The 13,884-nt window shown below is 47.5% G+C and overlaps 1 protein-coding gene across 1 annotated transcript in view; it reads left to right on the forward strand.

Annotated features, from left to right (window-relative positions):
• The first annotated feature begins 5,381 nt into the window (after nt 1-5,381).
• The window catches only part of GPR156 (G protein-coupled receptor 156), a 48,771-nt gene continuing 40,268 nt past the window's right edge, over nt 5,382-13,884 (forward strand). The window contains exons 1-2 of the mRNA XM_065586959.1: nt 5,382-5,483; nt 7,322-7,422. The gene's annotated coding sequence lies outside the window, so the exon portion shown is untranslated. The remainder of the gene's footprint in view (nt 5,484-7,321; nt 7,423-13,884) is intronic.

Genomic DNA, 13,884 nt, shown 5'->3' on the forward strand with positions numbered 1-13,884 from the left:
CCGCTGGGGAGCCCCGAGCCCTTTAAATCCCAGCCTCAGCCTAGCCGCTGGAGTTGCGGGCGGGATTCAAAGGGCTCTGGGCTCGCAGCCGTGGGAGCACCAAGCCCTTTAAATCCCGCCCGCAGTTTGGCGCCTGGGCCGAGAGCCCTTTAAATCCCCGCTGCGGAAGTCGGTGCGGTCCAGCACGGCGTACTGGCTCTTGCCGGTATGCTGGACCCGACCGGAACGGCTTACTTTCACCTCTGGCTAAAAGGGTTAGTCTGGTAGCTTTCACTACACTCTTAGAAGTAGTGCTGATTATGCTACATTGGCTGCAGCATATCTGCAGCTGTAGCCGGTTGTACTATGGTTCTGTTAGAGTTTCCCAGCTAAATAAGGCTCTATTGGGTCAAAATGTGGATGGAAAAGTCGTATAGAAAGTGCGTGTGGCTCAATAGAGGTCGCTCTTTCTGCTAGGTCAGAATTGAGTCAGGGGTGCTGCTGCTGGAGGCAGTATAGGCCTGAGAGCCTTTTCCTGTTGATCATTACAGGTCCTGCGGTTCTCATGACAAAGTCAGGGTCATTGGCACCACTGGCCAAAGTCTAGTCACGGCCTCTTCGGTTCGCCTGCAGTGTCAGCTGGGCTCAGTATTCTCATTCGCTTCCCTGGCCTGTTGTGTTACACAGCTGCCGCGTACTACCTCAAAGCCGGGTGAAGTGCTCCCAGCGTCTGTCTCTCGCGCTGTAGTTCTATTAAGGGTGGTGGGATCCTTAAGCGATGAAAGAGGTTGTTTGAAACTCGACTGGCCTGATCCTGTACGAGGAGAAGCACCATGGCCTGGGGCGGGAGAGCTTCCCACGCTCTGAAAGGCTCCTGTTCGCTTCGTGGCTCCCGCTCCTTTCCCGCAGGGTGGGGAGCTGGGGAAGGTGCGGGGCAGGGGCTGCGCTGGGGCAGGCGGAGACGGGCTGGGCGGCCCGGCTCCTCCCCTGGGCGGCCGGACTGTGGAGCCGGCTCCGCACTGAGCTGCCAAGTGACTTTACTGCTCCCCTTCTCGGTGCCCTGGGATCCTGGAGGCGCCGGGCGAGCTGGCCTGGCAGTGGCGCCTTTTCTACTCCCATCCACAATGCCCAGCCCCCGGGGCACCCACCTCCCCAGCCCCACACAGTCGCTGACGTCGTGACTCTCCCCAGCCCGTGTATGTGCTTGCCTCCATGCGCACAGAGGGGGACCCGGAGCTGGCTTTGCAGCCTCCTGCTGGGCAGGAGTGACAGGCCCCCCTCCCCACACCTGGCCGAGGAGAGCACCTGCTCTGATGCGAGAGTCTGGGAGTTTCTAGTTCATCTTAACCCCCCTCTCTGAACGAGAATTGTCTGTTTCAAGTTTCCCTCCATTTGGGAGGCACCCCCCGCCTCAGACCCGGGGGAGACAGATAGACTTTACTGGGGCTCTACATATAGGGTGACCAGATCACAAGAGTGAAATATCAGGACACATTGGGCGAGCGGGACGGGGGGAGGGGAGAGGATGACAATGACAGACACAGGTGCACAGAGCCATGAGAGGGGGCCCTAGGAAGCTGCGAGAGGGGTTGTACGGCCCCTGCTGCAACCCGCACCACAAGCCACAGGGCAAGGACACCTATTGAATTCAATGAGAATTTTGCATGTGCATTGATGTACCTAGTTCTGAGATTATAAAGCCAGAAGGGTGATCACCTGGTCTCACCACCTGTATAGCACAGACATAGAACTTTCCCAAAATAATTCCTAGAAGATAGCTTTTAGAAAAAGCTTTTAGAAAAACACCATGACCCTTAGTATATTGTTAATCATTAATTACTCTCACCATTGAAAAGGTATGCCTTATATCCAGTCTGAATTTGTCTAGCTGCAACTTTCAACCGTTGGCTCATGTTCTGCCTTTCTCTGCTAGACTGAAATGCCCATTATTAACTATTTGTTCCCCATGTAGATACTTACAGTCTATAACCAAGTAACTTCTTAACCTTCTTTTTGTTAAGCTAAATAGATTGAGGTCCTTGAGTCGATCACTATAAGGCATGTTTTATAATCCTTTAATCAGTCTTGTGACTCTTCTCTGAACACTTTCCAATTTATCAATATCCTTCTTAAATTGTGCACCCCAGAACTGGACACAGTATTCCAGCAGTGGTTGCACCAGTGCCAAATACAGAGATAAAATAACCTCTCTACTCCTGCTTGAGATTCCCCTATTTAGGCATCTGGTCACCTTATTTCTGTATGCATTTCCCCAGGTTTTTTTGTAAAAATCAAAACTGAACTGCCCCAGAAATTCTGTCATGTGGAATCATCGTGAAACTCGTATGCCTCCAACCCTGCCGATGAACCTTTAGATCCACTGCACAGACTTCTGCCACTTGAGCTAATGGAGTAAGTGATGGCAGAGGCAGTAGGTTGTCATCCTATATGTGATAGATCAGCTCTATAGGGGTATGAGACACTTTTTTTGCCACTGGGTTTCACAGATATCTGCTGACAGAAGAGGAACTGTGAAACTCAGGAATCCTGGGTCTATTCCAGGCTCCTGAACGGAGTGGTCTCTAGTAGTCAAAGACCCTTCTTCCCCGTCCCCTGCAGTCTATGTCTATCCTATTGCTGTCTAACCCGCCCCAGCTCCTCATCTGATTTCAACTGCCCCCACTACCACTCTGGATTCCTTGTCCCAGTTCCCTGGTCCTGTCTCACTCTCCTCTCTCCCTGCCCCCATCCCTCAGATGGGATGTTCGTTCCAGACTGGCAAAATTATAAGGCTTCCCAACATTTCAACACTTCCCATTCTAAATTTTTGGTTGCTTAACTATAGGCTAGCTCTGCCTACAACAAAGCATATTCAGAACCTCTGATTGAAGGGATTATAAGTGTAGCAACCTCCATCATAGCTAGTCACCAAAGATTGAACCCGAGCCATCCAGACTTAAAAGCATGAGCTTCTACTACTTGAGTTCAAGATATAACTCCCTTAGCTGGTAGCTATACAGTTATCCTCTAAAAATCCACCAGAGGAGGGCACAAAACACATGTTGAAAAGGGAATTACAAAAGTGCTAAATATTATTATTAGACCTGCAATACTTTTCACAATGAACATCAGCAGGGGATAAACTGGGAGTTTAAGAATATTTGGAAAACAATTTTAGAATAACATTCAGTGCTGTGGTTTAAAAGAAAAAAAACCTGTTAAAACTCATAACTTAGCAGCATTCAGTGTTTGAAAAAAACAACAACTTCTAGGAGCTATGGGATACAAGTTAAGGATGCTGAAACAGGAAGATGTTATGCTTAGTTACCACTTGGGCAAGGCGGCGTGCTATGTAATACTTGCAGATTTCACTGTAATGTTTTACAATACATAGCAGCGCAATGCTGATTCCATTGATATTGTTGAGCAATTCCTGCTGATTTTATTTCAGCCCACATCTTAATAGTTTTGAATACTGTAGATCACAATTTTCAGCTCAGTTGGTCTGAACATGCAGAGCTTTAAAATTGCTATGCTCTAAACTGTATATTAACTACAATTTTATAAACCTGCATGTCAGAGAACTATGTGCCACTACTACTAGACAGTGGCACAAGGCAATTCAGTGTGAATCACAGAAATGTAGGACTGGAAGGGACATCAACAGGTCATCTAGTCAAACCCCTGCACTGAGGCAGGACTGAGTAATAACAACTAGACCATCCTTGACAGCCTGACAGGTGTTTGTCTAACTTCTTAAAAAACTCCAATGACTGCTATTCTATAACCTCTCTAGGTAATTTGTCCAGTGCTTAACTACCTTTATAGTTAGGAAGTTTTTCCTAATGTCTAACCTAAATCTCCCTTGCTACAATTTAAGCCCATTGCTTCTTTTTCCTGCATGTCCTGAGTGGGATGGGGGTGGGTCCAGGCAGTGGGATTGGGGGGAGGGAGGTTGAGGGAGTCGGTGGGTGTGTGGGGATGGACCCGGGGAATAAGAGTAGAGGAACTGAGGGGGACAGGACTGGGACTGGGGGAGTCGGGGAGGCTGAGGGGGATGGGACAGGACTGGGATGGGGGGAGTAGGGTAGGGGCTGAGGGGAGCATGAATGGGACAGGGTAGAGAGAGCTGTGTAGAGTGGGGCGAGGCGGGGGAGACAATGGGGCTGGGCTGGGGAGGGTCAGGGGATTGGGGAGAGGCACAAGGTCTGGAGGAGATGAGACAGAGGGGAACAGGACTGGAATGGGGGGAAGTTGAGGGGGTGGGGCAGCAGGGGGAGCGATGGGGGTGGGATGATGGGGGAGGCTGAAGAAGAGATTTGGGGTAGGGCACGGCTGAGGGCAGTGGGTTGGGAGGAGCAGGGGGACTGCGGGGGAGGCTGTTGGAACGGGGACAGGGACTGAGGGCAGTGGGTCGGGTCTACACTGGCACCTCTCAGCATTGCTGTGCCGGGCGGCAGACCTGCACCAGCACTACCCTGGCGATGGAAGAATCCTCAGTGGAAATGCAGACTTCATGACACAGACCCTCCTCGCCACTTCAAACCTGGCGCTGCTCTGGTCAGTCGCTAGGGAGGCTCTTGTCACTTTCAAACCCATGCAGGGTATCTGGCTCTTTTTCAGTTCTCAGGTTAAGAAAAGCCTCTGCATTTTGTGAGGGCTTCAGCATTCACTTTCCTACTTGACAAACTGTCTGCCTGACACATTGCTCCCGGGCCATTCATCTTTATTCATTATCAGCAGGTCCATCAGATTAACGAGCAACACAGGGGGAAGCAACACAATGGTGTCAAGGATTTTTAATTTTTCAAACCACTTTGGCCTCAACAGGGATAACAGCAAATCTGGACAGAGCAGATGGGTGTCAGGATGGGTTTGTTTTTGTTTTTGTTTTTTTTTTCAAGTGAAAATGTTTGGGTCTGAGCAAAGGCTGCAAACTTCCCTTTGGAAACCTCTGCTGATCTTTTGCCCCAGGGGCTAACGACAGCCTGGAATCCGGGACAGATTTCCAAATCCATGCAGGGTGAGATGATCGCAGGGGGGAGGGGAATGGCTGTGGGGGAGGCAGAGGGAACAGGGTCAGGGGGGCTGAGGGCAGTGGATTGAGGGTGGGGGTACAGGGGGGGACACTGCGGGGGAGGCTGAGGGAACAGGGTCAGGGTGGGGGCTGAGGGCAGTGGGGCTGAGGGGAGCCCCCCCCCCAGAGGGACCTGCCAGGGGGCCAGGTGAGCCCAGCAGTGCTTACCTGGAGCAGCTCCCAGGAAGCATCCAGCAGGCAGGTCCCTCCCAGTCCCTCTGGCTCCTTCCTAGGGTCGGGTCGGGTCGGGTCGGGTCGAGGGGAGGGCGGGGGCTCTCTGCCCAGCGCTCACTGCCGGAGTCTATAAGCCCCGCCCCGCTGCAGCAGGCGGTGGAGTGAGACCTCCTCTCTGTGTGCCCGGGGCAGGGCTGCGCTCTGCAGGCTCCTGCCGGCCGGGCAGCTGGCCTCGTGGGCCCAAGGAGGAAAGGTGAGTGGCGCCGGTGGGGCCGGCTTGCTGCGATCCCCCTCATATAGGGAGACCAGACGTCCGGACGCGGGACAAGTCCCCTAAAATCGGGACTGTCCGTCTGGTCACCCTATCTACATACTTGGTTTTCTTTCTTCAGACAGGGGTGGTGATGGGCTATTTGGAATCTCCCTGCACCTTGCTGTGGGTGGAGGATAAAGAATTGTACAGGCTTCCTCTAGTTGGGCAAACACAATTTTAAACAAGAAGCACAGAAACTGTTCTTTTTAATGTGGGTTGGGGGGTGTATTTTAATCAAAAAATGCACTGGCTGCTCAGGTAGAGATGAAGGCGGGTTGATAATTTTCGCAGAGTTAATGGAAAGTTCAGCTCACTAGTTTATCTGGGTTAAAGGGTTAAAAAAAGTTGTAAAAATAAGGCTGTGATCCTGCATCTAGTTCTGTGCAGGCACAGGATTGGGACCTAAATGTCCTCCCAGTGTTACTAACAGCACAGGGAATTAACTTCAGGTAGTAGTTTATTAAAATGGAAGGACAGTTAAAATCTGACTTGCTTTTCTACATTAATGCTCTGTTTACTTTTGTGTTTCATTCAGATTGGACAATCAAGCTAGAATAGTTAGTTCCACTTATCCATTCTAAGAACATAAGAATGGCTGTACTGGACCAGACCAATGGTCTGTCTAGCCTAGTATCATGTTTTCTGACAGTGGCTAGTGCCAGATGCTTCAGAGGAAATGAACAGAATAGGGCAATTATGGAGTGATGATCCATGCCGTGTTGTCCAGACTCAGTTTCTGGCAATCAGAGATTTAGGGACACCCAGAGCATGGGGTTGCATCCCTGAACATCTTGGCTAATAGCCATTGTTGGACCTGTCCTCTTATTTTTTTTAACCCAGTTATACTTTTGGTCTAATTCTTTGTATTACTATGGCAGTGCTCCATACATTTTCACAGAGGAATTAGCAGTGCTTTCTTGACTGTCCTTCATTAGCACAGGGCAGTAATGTTTGGGTTGCAAATACTGTAGGTAAAAGTTTGCATGATAATAGAAATATCTCCTATGTAAATTACTAACCCTGCATTTTGGGCCTGACTGGCACTTTTTGAAGTGACAGGAAGGTGTAACCACAATTTGCAAATTTCTTGCTGCAGATAATTTTTCTGAAAAAGCTATTGTGTGTAAATACAATTATTTTATAGTCGTGTTGACAACATCCTGGAAACACCTCAGCTCTCTAAAAGGCAGTGCACTAAAAGCATTTTTGCTTTGTTGTTTGGCATTTTGTGGTGACACAGCTGAGTGCCTCACTGAACAATTTTTAAAAATTAAAAGCAATCCTCTGGAAAGATCCTGTTTGTAGTGGGATCCTACTGTTGCTTGGTAACTGCAGGGATTTCTTGCAAGAACATCTGGTAGCAAGATGCCAAATTATGGATCTGTTCAACTACTTGTTTCACAGAAGGCCATATGTCCTCAGGAAGTTTGTTGGATTGTGTATTTTATTTTTGGGCTCGGGTGGTGAGAGGGGATGAGATGTGAGCATCCCTACTGTTACAGTTGCCGTACAGTCAGCATGGGGGAAGAGAGAGAGGGAAGCTGATGTGCCTTTCAGTGTTGAACCATCATAATTGTTCTACTTCTAAGCAATGGGAAAACTGGGGAACACTTGGCACCCAAGCCTGAGAGAGGCTGAGCATCTTCAATTCCACGTGTCTTCTCTGGGAGTTAAGGGAGTTTAGCACCTCGGACCACTTGGCCCTTTGCATATTTCAGAGAATGCAGTTTAATTTTTTTTCTAGGTGCCTTTGCCTAAGTCTGAATTTTCCATTGCAGGTAGTTTGCAGACTAGAAAGGTCTGAGCTGTTGCCTGCCACTGTATATGTTGCCTGTAGGAAATTAGATCCCAGGTAACTCGGAGCTGTCTGTTAGAAGCCGTAAGTATTGTATTACAGCTGGCATTTCTTATGCAGCCTTTGTGTATCTCCTCCATTGCCTTATACATACAGCATAACTGCATTTTGTATGTATCTTTCATACATACCCCAACACTATACAGTTAGCCCCAGATCTTCAGAGGTTCTTAGGAGCTTAAATGCCTTTGAGGATCTGGACTTGAGTCCGGGTGTTTATGTTCTAGTACAACAAGAAGATACGGATTTGATGCGGGAATCACTGGGGGAAGTTCTATGGCTTGTGTTATGCTGGAGGTCAGATTAGATGAGCATTATCACCCCTTCTGGCTCTCAGATCTGTGTATCTGACTTTACTGCCACAAAAAAATGTTTACTCCTATTAGGCCAAGATAACTATGGAGGAACAAGCTGGGCCCCATTCTGCCTCTTCATCAGCAACACAACTATTAACTAAATTCCACAGCTGCACCATCCTGAAATTTGTGCCATCCGATTTTTGTAGCAGTGCTGCTTTGCTCGGCTCCTGGAGTTATTAAGGAGACCTCAATATGTCTGGAATGCTAGGGTGCTATTGTGAGGGATCTCATGAAAACAGTAGCTCTACCTTTAAGCCTGGTTAGAGCATCCTTAGAGCACTGTTCTGCTCTGAAAAGTGACTTATCTAAAAACAACCCCTTCTTTCTCCATAGCTCTTCCTCTTGGGTGTATAGCTGCTGACTTTAATGATTAATTACATTGTATTTTTAATTAATTGTCCCCCTGCACCTGCAGTGTGAGCTAGACGCCTACTGTTTTATAAATCAAATAAATAATCAGGTTTTACTGCCTTTTACTCCTGTGAGCCCTACAGAAACAGCATAGCTAAGAGGAGAGGAGCTATAGGCTATCCTTCCTTGTGCATCATTGCATAATTATTCACCATGCTCTGGTGACACCTGTGCAAACTCATTGAAGGCAATGGCAATAGGTGTGACAGAGGAGGCATAATTTATCCTGCAGAATCTTTACTGCTGCAGATGGAGGTGACAAGGAAAGAGCCCAGCATGACCCTCAGATCCCAGGGTCAGTTGGCAGGGCTGATATTTAGAAACCCCTCATTTGACTTGCAGACTGAGCACATTTGGTATGGATATCACTGAGAGACCATAAACCAGAGCCCCACAGTGCCATTTTAGAATCACTTTTCAGAGTAGACCTGCACTTTAAACACTGGGTGCTGGGTGGCGCTGGCAGCCTGTGATATACAGGAGGTCAGACTAGATGATTCCTTCTGGCCTTAAACTTTATGAATGTACGACACTCTGACTTGTCTTTGCATGGCCCATCACCATATAGCTGTGCATTGGACAAAGAATGAAGCAGCAGTAATTGAGAGCTGTGCCGAATGGCACAGAGACGAGCAACCATTCAACAGTCAAGCAAGATGAAATCTCAGAACAGTGGGAAAGGACATCACAGGGAACCTCAAATGTCTTGGAAGGTCATAGTGGAAAAATTGTTGTCCAGAGATATCAAACCTAGATTATTGAGGCATGATGAGTATATGCCAGTATGCCCCTGATATTGCATCCCAGTATGAGGATAATAGTCCACAGCATGTTGATTTAGAGCTACAGTGAACAAGTGCAAATGTCAGACTGTCATGATACAACATCATGACATGTCTTTGTCCTGCAAGACAATAGAGCACAGGTGGCTGCCCTCAGTAGCTTTGACTCTCATGAGTAGAGCATTCAGGGGGTTGCACTATGGAGAAGTTTAAATATTCATGAGAATGGAGAAGAGAGATGCCTGGTTCAGAGTCTGAATCTGCTGAAATATTCATTGTCTTCAGTGATGCTTATCTTATATTGGAGTAAGGAAGCACAAAGCAGCATGGAGTGGCTCCTCTATTGGGCAGTGGGGGCAGGTGTCAGGATGTAGAAACTATAGTTAGATATTTCAAAACATTGGCAGGCTCATGGGGCTGGTGATAGAATAGCTCATCCTTCACTTTAGGGGACTACTTGTAATCCAGGCTGGGCTAGCAGGGTTGAAAAGTGATGATCATTTCAGGGGTGTTTGGTGATCTCTATGAAATGAGTCTGGGGGAAGGGAGCGTCATTCCAGTTCCCAGTGGATAAGTGTCCACAAAACCACCATCACATCTGGTCCCCTAGTAGGCATTCTCAGCAAAGAAGATAAGGACTTACAGGCACAGGGACTGAAGTGTGCTGGTACCAAGAGGTCAGATGCGAGACACATTCGTGGATTGTAGAGTGTTGTGGTTTGCCCTGTTGCTGTTTGTGACTAAACAGAGGCTACAGATTTCCTTTTAAAAGTAATAAAAGGTCTAATTTCATTTCATTATTTCATTAAAATGTAAGAGGATTGTTTCCTTCTCCCAGAGTTCCTCTGCATCCATGCTAATGGTAATGTACTGATGCGTGTGTGCCCTTATGCCCTCAGCTTGATGGGGATAGGGTGTGCATGTGTGTGTGCATGCATGTACTCTTGTCCTCTGTTCTGTGCGCTGAAGTCAGTGTTTGGCAGTCAGATGAATTCGTCATGATGGTAAGTTTCCCAGCACAATGCCATAGCATTGGCACAATGTAATCTTTAATCACAACATTGTCTTTCAGCAACATACCCTGCAGTGGTGTGATGGATCATGACAAGAGGTGATTCGTGGGAGGGGCATGAAGGGAGAGGAAGGGGCGGGACCAGAGCTGGAAGAGAAGAGACGAGACGGGGCCAGAGTTTCTTCCAGCCACGCTGCCTGGGACGCTGCCCGGTGCAGCGCAGCGGCTGACTGGGAGATTGCCTGGCTGCGGCAGCAGCAGGCTGTCCCCCGTCCAGGCTTAGCTTCTGGGGACAGCGGCCGAGTGAGCTGGAGCCCCCCCCCTCCTCTGGCGTGCTCAGAGTTGGCTCCTGTCCCCAGAAGTACTCGCTGCCCCCTCCCCAGCCAGGCTCTCTCGCAGCCAGCTATTGCTGCGCACAGAGCATGCCAGAGGGGCGGGGGGCTCCGACTCGCTCAGCTGCTGTCCCGGAAGCCAAGCCCAGGTGGGAGGCAGCCTGGCACTCTCCCAGGTAGCTGCTGTGCTGCATCAGGCAGCATCCTGGAGTGGCTTCGGGGCCTGGCTGCTAGGGAGAGCAGCCGAACATCCGGGGGAGCTGGCGCAGTGGGAGGATAGAGCCCCCCCAGTATGGTGGGAAGGGGACAGGGAGAGCGCAGGGCCTCTGCACTGGGAGCGGGGTGGGGAGAAGTCACCTGGGGAAGTCACATGTCCTCCCTTTCAGCAGGTGCCCCCAGTATGGGAGGGCACCAGTCATGGGGAGGAGCATCTTGCACACAGTGACAAAATTTGAATAATCACATTAGATCTGGGGGGTGTAGTAATCTTAGTAGGTTAGTTTGCTCTTGGTATCTCTCTTTATTGATTGAGGCCTGAAAAAAGCCAATAAGCCCCAACATTGCCCAAGTGGTATTAACCTGGGTTTGGGGGCAGTGATCACGATTCCCTTCCTCACTGCACAGGTGATTCAGCTGAAAACAGTGACATCTCGGCGGAGGTGGCTACTGCCCTCCCTGAGGTCACTGAGATCTGATGTCATGGCCTGCAGCCTTTCAAACAAAGTTGTTGGTCAGGGCTGCTTCTTAACTGTCCAGCTTGTTTGCCGTTGAATAATCTGCAGTTCTCCCTGCCCTCAGCCATTTAGGGTCCAGCCTCTACAACAACAGTGATCCCAAGCCCCTGGCCTGAATGTTGCACTAAAAGAGGCCCCTGGACTGGGACACCAAGGGACGTTAAACCAGTGGTTCTCAACCGGGAGCTGGGGCCCCCTGGGTTGCTGCAAGCTGGTTTCAGGGGGTCTGCCAAGCATGGCTGGTGTTAGACTCACTAAGGACCAGGGCAGAAAGCTGAAGCCCCACCATGCAGGACTGCAGCCTGGGGCCCTGAGCTCCAGCACCTGAGGCTGAAGCTGAAGCATGAGCAACTTAGCTTCATGGCGCCCCTTGTGGCATGGGCCCCCAGGCAACTACCCTGCTTCCTAGCCCTTAATGCCAGCTGTAGATTTTATATGGAGAAAAACAATTGTTGTGGTACAGGAGGACGATGGAGTTTTTATAGCATGCTGGGATGGGGGTGGGGCCTCGGAAAGAAACAGGTTGAGAACCTCTGTGCTAAACAACCCTTTCAGTGGAGCCACTCTAGGTAAAATCTCTTGCTGTTTCACTTTCTGCATGTGCAGAGCCTGCCTGATACTTAGGGAAAGTGCTGTGAGCACTGCCAAGCTTGTCGCCTGGAGCTGTGGATTATCTCAGCATGATGGGAAAAGAGAATCCAAACACGGGGGCTGCATTGTTTCCCTGTTGCTTTTGGAAGGCAGAGCTGTTTACAGTTTGTTTTCTTCATTTAGTCCATGCTGCGGACTTACACATGGCATTCAGCAATCACCACAGGAGGGTTCACTATGAGGAGGGGTTGTTTAGATGGTATGGAATTGTTTAGAGTCCATTACAGAGCCAAGGACTCTTGTTCTCTCCATCCAATAAATTCTTGTCATGTCATTAGCAGCTTCAGTGTGCCAAATCTCCTTTTACTGTAAATTTTGTTTCCCCGTTTTTCTTTCTTTGGGAATCTATCCATCTGTCTCTGTGTATTTCTGATGTGCTATCACTGTACTGCCAATAGGATTAGGCAAATATCCTGCAAGGTGCAAAGAGCTCTTAACTCTGTAGTGGGGGATTTGGGTGCTTAACGCCTTGTAGAATTATCCTCATGGCTCAGAAAATCTGAGTGCTTTTTTTGGTGCATATAAATATCTTTTGTTGCTGAATATAAACAGTAGATCATGGAGTTAAAGGGCCTGGACTATCTATATCTATCTAGGTTTTATACATCCTAGAACTTAATAATAGTGATAGTTTTATATTTTAATGTTAATGAAACTATGATCACTTTTTTACATTAATACCTTTTGCTGCAGTGAGTGAAGCCAAACACAGCTGGGCTTCCCTCACTCTGAAAGTCAGGAAGTGAAATTGGCGAAAAATAGAATGAAATTGACCAGCCTGCTTTCACTCTCCCAAGGTAAATAAAATGCAAAGAACAAACAAGCAGCATCAGTGGCAAGAAATTTGATTTAAAAAAAAAATAATTGTTTTAATAAACTTGGGTATTAGCAGCAAAATGGGTAAGACTATTTATGTGGAAATATTACCCCACCAGAGGGTAACTCAGTGACGTCCCCTCACTGCATATCTTGTAAAGTCAGAGTGAAGTGTTTGCAGGGAATGAGACCTCTCCAGTGTTGCCAACTCTTAGGATATCTGGTGATTTTTTTCCCCTTACAATCTCCGCTCCTGGAATCATGGAGATTCTGAGCTTACATTTTTTTAAAAACGAAAGCTCAGAAAGTGGTTGCGGAGAAAAGCTTGAAAACATTAACCTTGAAGGTTTAAATACCAGAAGGCAAACTTAAAAAAAAAAAAAAACCTATAATGTATTATTTAAAAACACATCTCATGATTTTTAAGTCAGTTTCCTGGTTGTTGCTTGACTCATGACTTGTGAGTGGTTGGCAATACTGCTGTGGATCATGGGAATCAAAAGAGAAAGGATCCCTCTGGGTTTGTTGTGATTTTCACCAGATCAAAAACCCAGTGAAAAACCTGAACCCTGGCCTGACGGTTTTATTAAATAAAATGTAAAACCCATACTCTTGTGATTCCTTTGTAGGCATAGTTACTGCCACCTTCCATTGTTCTGTACTGTTTCCTTAGACATTACTACACTCTTTCCAATTTACTTGCTTTTTTAGCATCCAATTACAAAGTTTTAACTAAATCAGTCTTTAAACTTAAAACTTGTTTGATGCTGACCTAACTGGACAGGAATGCAGGTCTTTTAAAAATTGACACAATTCTGAATTCAGCTGTTCACGCTTCTGAGATTTTACATCCTCAATTTTCCACCTTTTGACTCATTGAACTGTGACACAGCCTTCTTCACAAACACAAATCAAATCTGGATCTTCTATTTTAAATGCTAAAAAAAAAAGAAAAGAGCACGGAACCAGCCAGAATTCAGGCTTTTTTGTCTTGTCTGGACTCTTGTATTTTGTATCAGTTTCATAACTTTTTCAAATAGTTTTTTTTTTATTTTTGCCTCTTTATGTGGTTCCACAGTATAACTACAGATTGGTCCTGGATTTTGGGTGGTTTTAAAGGCAAAAGGAGACTGCTCTTTAATGAAGTTGAGAGCTTTCAGAGAGCCTGGAACAGGGATTTATATGATCATTGCAGCTGTTCTTTGAGGAGAATGAGGGCACTGAAAAGGTCGTCTTTGCAGAATCTTCATATTCATCATAGTTTTGTTCTACTTTGGTAGACAAAGTTTCGTTCAATGACGCCTTTGATCTTGAAGAATCCAAAGAGATATTTCTGGCAGATTTCATGAGACGAGTATGAATCTTTTCTATCTTACACTTATGAACTTT

This window comes from Chrysemys picta, chromosome 1, assembly GCF_011386835.1.
Source record: "Chrysemys picta bellii isolate R12L10 chromosome 1, ASM1138683v2, whole genome shotgun sequence".
Lineage (NCBI taxonomy): Eukaryota > Metazoa > Chordata > Testudines > Emydidae > Chrysemys > Chrysemys picta.